Genomic DNA, 6,000 nt, shown 5'->3' with positions numbered 1-6,000 from the left:
TACTGACATCGTTAGATCCAATTGAAGCCAAATCCAAAAGTAAATGTAACTCAACCGATTTTCTCCACCAGTCCAAAAAATGTATCATTCAAGTCATGACTGATTAAGTCCTTCCAAATATATTAAATTCTTATGACAACTAATAATGATCTGATCCAGAACCCAAAAAGAGCCAATTTTATTCCATAGCTTATAAGAAGATTGAAAAAACATCAAAAGCTTGCTAATAAGCCAAGAAAAAGCCGAAATAATGTAAATTCTTCAATAAACCCCAAACAGAGAAGAATTATTTGATTCTCAACTGTTGGGTATGGGCCTAGCCTTCCCAGAAGGCCCACAAGACAATTATCCAAACACATGATCACAACAAAGAAAGTCGGCTCGTCGACTTGCGAGCCGGCGATCGGCTCGGCTTTAGACTACTTTTGGTCGCCGAGACAACTAACTGAACGTCGTCGGCTCGACGACTTGACTCAGCGGCCCGACACCTCGGTCCAACTACTCGAAGAGGCCCATCGAGACAGAGTGCATTAGGTCAACGAGCATTTGTCTATAAAAGGAGGAGGAAAGGCAACAAGGAGGGGGATCCGCAAATCACTACACTTATTTTCGGCCAAGGGTTTTATATCTTACATCTCACCGACTTGTACGGTCCGACGAACTAGCCATCGCCGGACTATTTCCTCTACTTTCTTCCCCTTTTGTAACACTATTTCGACTCATTGATCTAATAAAACACGTCTTTGTCCTGACCCACCGACGAGAACTCGTTCTTTCTCTTTACTAGTTTATCGACAGTTTCGGTTCAAACATCAACCCTCCCCATAACATAACTAAATCAATATTGCAATCCATGTGTATCATACGTGACAAAACATTATCCAGAACAATATAAATTGTAAAAATAGGACCATGATCAGCTTGCCTTACATGTGGATTCTAGAAATTGTCATTCATTTGTCTAATCTTTACCGCAGAGAGAATCATTGGTCTCTCATTCATAATGCAAGTCCTACCCTGTAACAAAACTTTTTTGCCACAATAGATCTTCCAATCTTTGAATGGGCCACGAATCCTGTCATCCCCCCTCAAAATACTCATTTCCTCTAATCCTTTCCACAGTTTTACCTGAAGAAAATATATGGACTCCTCTATCGAAATCGCTATCCGCAAAACACCGCTTATCCCTCGTATCCAAATCACAAAGTTCTTCGAGTTATTGAGATCCCATAAAAACTCAGTAGTTTTTTCCTCTTCCATTCTCAACCTCTCTACCAACCCATATTCCGTATATCCCGTAGATTGTTTCCATAGGACCCTCCAAGCACTGGAAGTTCTTACGTGACTGCAAATCCTTCACTATTTCCCAAAAGAGAGCCTCGAGATCTCGAGCCCAAACCATCCAAAAACAACAAATACTGGATCCCCTCTTCTCATATTTCTCAAGTCGAACCCAACTCACTCTGATCTCAGCCGTAACCGGAGATCTCATGTCGATCTTCATCGCGGTCACCCCCTAGATAGTTTTGCCCATTTCTTCGCCAGAGCCATTTTTGTTCCATAACATGATATATTTTGTGACACATATCTCATTTACAACAAAATCAATATATAAATATAAAATTTAGAGAAAATTACATTCTAAGGCAGTTTACAAGTTTCTAATAACACTTTGGGACACTTTCAGCTACTGTGGCAGTTTCTTCTAACGAGCTCCCTGTTCTCCACTTGTTCAACTAATGCAGTTCATCCGTAACTACTATTGAGAAAGACCCAACAAGTATAAGGGCGGGAACCGCTCACCACCGCACATCTCCCTCTCCATCCGACGTCCCATAATGTTACTGCCATATATGACAAGACAGATATCTGTCAAAATTTTCAACCCTTAGATTAACAATTTGACTTTTTATTTGTGCGGTCCAGATTTTATCTACTTCCCAACGTCTTCATCTTCCTCGTTTTCTTTCTATTTTTTTTTCAGAAAGAACAGTCACCGCAATCAACACGTTTGTATCTATTTGGCCACAATTATCTTCGGCTAAACTTGTGGTTAGTTTTATAACTTTTAATTAACAAATTAATCCATGTTAACTGTTAGATTAAGTAATTTTTCACTTTTGCAGGGTTCACCATGTCGACTCACCGCATGGTTATACCTGGCGCCTGGTCTTCCGGCGACGGTTGTTGGAACTTCGCCATCGATAAGGACAAAATGTCCAGGATTGTCCTTGTACGCCCTGGGATGACATTGTCAGAGTTAGAATGCAACGTTATGACGGAGTTCTTTACTTCAACGGAGACCGCGCCTCTCCCTGTATTGAATTATTGGCCTCCTAACACAAAAGAGCTTTTCACCAGACTAACAACACCGCCAGTTATAATGACAAACGACGAGGCTCTTTGTTATTTCTTTCTCCACCTGGATGCTCACCTGGGAATGAATTTGTTTTTCACTTTCCAAGCCAAAGCCGGCACCCAGCCAGCTAGTCAAGTGGATGAGAATCCCTTACCCTTTACCACACCAAATCAACCTATAAAACACAACCTCAACCAGTTTCGACCCCCTTCTACAGCCTCCCCCAAAATCCCTTCATTCTCCCTTTTTTGGAGATGATGACCTCCTACACGATTTCCCAACCCACCATCCTGTTGATGCCAGTAACTCCCTACATTCTCCTAGTACTTTCCCCTCTTCCCCAAGAGTCCCCAAAATAAACCGATATTCCCTTCACGAAGAAACTCTTTCTTACGGAGATGAGATGCTTGAACAAATGTTCAAGGAAGACCCCGACAACATCCCTCAGAAAGCTCGCAACCTCAAGACACTGATGGAGCAACCCGAGTGACTGTTCTGGATAGAGCGGAACAACCCGAGTGTCTGTTCCAGCAGCAGAGATTTTTAAGGAAACTACAACCTATTTTGGAATTTGCCCTAATCCCTCTATTTTCTCTCCCATCCGCCTGTGGCTTTGATATATCATAATCTTCTCTTTCTTTTTACCTTCTACGCTGTTTTTGAGACAAGGAACCAGACTTGAGCTTTTAGAGATTTGTGATTTGATACTTTGTAATGGGAGAAGGCTCCATCTCTCTCACCATAGAGAAGAAACCCCCTGAACCCTTATTCTATTTTATCTACTCATGTTTTATTTAGTCTTTGTCTCTGTGTTTTCTCTGTTCATGGCTGAGTAGTCAACTTGCTTAGTCTAGGGTGTTAGGGTGTTAGATATGTGAGTTAAACATAGATAAGTGAAACCATTGATTGTCTTCATTCATAATTGTTCTTAATGCTTGCAATTAACTAGCCGCCGGTTTTCATACAAACCAACTACCCTCTCAACATGGAACGGCGCTAGCTGATGCTCCCCTACAGCATGCTTCTTCGCAAGGTAAGGCAGGATTGCCCGAACAGGTTCCATCATCGAAGCTACTTCGTCCTCAGTCTTCAGACGGGGGCTCGGATCAAATACCAATATATCCCACGTCGCCAGCCTTATGCAAAGCCCCACCCAATGATCTCCCCCCCGGCCCCCCCAAATCATAGGGGCGTACAGCATGTCCACGTCAACACCCCACTTCTTCCCCTCCCTTGTAAGGAACTTCGTTAGCTTCAAATCAGTTGCTATGCGGGTTTTGCGTCTAGCCGCTTTGAAAGACCTCTCCTTCACTTCCAAGTGTGCTGAAAACCATGGTGCAACCAACATCGCCCGGTTTCCTCTTAAGTCCTCCGCATGCAATCTTCCAACGTAGTCGGCCAGCACATCCATATGCTAATCAAGGCAAACATTATGTACACGAATAAAACCAAGAACCAGAGTTCATAGTATAACTAAACACAAAGCCCAGGAGAAAATACATACCGTGCTACTAACCCATTTGCAAGGTGTCGCCAGATTTATGAAAAACTCGTTGTCCAGATCATATCCACCCGCACTAGTATGCATCCTGCAAGTAACACACCACTACCAATTGTCTTTATATGTAACCACAAATTAAAATATATATTCAACGCTTACACTTTAAGGTTGGCAAGCAGCACTCGTTCGAAGTAGGCGTAATCGCAATCTTCAGCCGTTGGGACAATACCCGGTGTAATGTACTGATCCTTTGCCAGCAACACTGCCGCCAGCTCCCCTTCCTGTTCAACTGGCTCGTGCCTTGCAGCCCGGCCCCCATCAGATGTATCACTTACATCCAAAACAACCGTTTTAGGACCCACCCCTGTTATCTCTGCATCCTCCGAATCACCCACCTGCCATCAACCAAAAAGCGAGATTCACTTACCTGCACGTGTACTCAAAAAAGTGTACAACTATCCTACGGTTGGTGGACACAAAACTAAACCTGGCTATCGCTTTCATCGTTCTCGTTTTCCACCCTAAGTTCCTCACCCATTTCTTCAGCTTTACCCTCCTGCTCATAGCCGACAAACAACACCATTAAACTATAACGTACACGTGGACCACTCACTTATTCGATTGAATATCTTTCCACAATTATCTGTGTACACATGGACGATAAAATCGACGCAAAGCAAGCACAATTACCTTCTCTATTACCACCTTATTATGCTAACCCAGCCCAACCACTGCCCCAACATTCTCAAGAACATCCTAAACACCATAAATATCAAAAAACGGTTAGTACGACCTAAACACCCCAACATGTCTAATACGTCACGCAGACCCCGTACGACCTATACATGTCTCTCGCTTTCAGTAACGTCACCACCTTGATCACCCAATCCATCAGTCCAACCACTCTTGGCCTCCTGGATAAAAAAAAACATCAAACTATTTCAGCTATAGAGCCCACGCTCGCATATGACAGTCTGCCAAGATAACTTTGCCACAGAATGGTACCTCAGACATGCCTTCCTAATCCACACTCAGTTGCTCACCCTTTTCCCCAGCTCCCTCAGGCTTCTCCGCCTGCGCAAAAAATAAAAGAACACTCACTATATAGTACATGTGTACACAAAAACATACATAGCTCATGTGTACACACAAAGTATATAGCACATGTGTACACACAAAGTATATAGTACATGTGTACACTCAAAATAGGCTTGCACCACCTTACAATTTACGGAATAAGAGCAAAAATACCTTCTCCTCTGTCTCTATCACCACCTTATTAGCCTCACCCAGCCCAGCGACTGTCCCAAGGTTCTCAAGAAAATCCTGAACAACATCAGCCCAGCGACGGTCCCAAGGTTCTCAAGAAAATCCTGAACAACATCAATCTCAAGACCGTTAGTACGGCTAAAGCACCAACAATCATGAATGAGTTGTGCAGACCAAGATTTTTGATCACAAAACTAAACCTCTCTCTCGTTTTCAAACACGTCGCTACACAACCATCGGTCCCACCACTCTGCCCCTCCTGCAGAAACAAATACATCAATGTTACTCAGCTATAGAGGCCACGGGAGCATACACATCAGTATGCCAAGATTATTTTGCCACACAATGGTACCTGCTTTCTCCCAGCCTCAGTCACACTCGGTTGCTCACCCATTGCCTCAGCGCCATCGGGGTTCTCCTCCTGCGCAGAAAAATAAAAAAAAAGGTTACTATACGGTCCACGTGTACATATATCTGTTTCTTTGCATTCCTATACACCAAAAAATTACTTAATACATGTGTACACTCAAAGAGTCTGATAAAAAGTCAAAACATACCTTCTTCTCAGCTTCTGTTCCCACCCTAGTTTCCTCACCTCCCCTAAGGGGAGCAACATCAGCAACCTCGGGAGGGGTCCCCTAATAAAATAGTGAACCACCATCAATAACATTGCTATAACTAGAGCATCCAGCCAAAGCAATATCTTTCGTACCTCTGATTGCCTGCCACCAGCCATATCTCCTGAAGCAGCCAACACTAGAGCATCTAAATCGGCCATTGCCTGAAAAATGCATTTAAGGACATCAAATTAAATCCCCTCATTGAATAGAAACCTAAAAAATATGTTACAAATAACTTACACTCGCGTCCA

This window comes from Brassica napus, chromosome A7 (genome assembly GCF_020379485.1).
Source record: "Brassica napus cultivar Da-Ae chromosome A7, Da-Ae, whole genome shotgun sequence".
NCBI lineage: Eukaryota > Viridiplantae > Streptophyta > Magnoliopsida > Brassicales > Brassicaceae > Brassica > Brassica napus.
The sequence above is the reverse complement of the archived record's forward strand: the minus strand, read 5'-3'. Positions refer to the sequence as shown.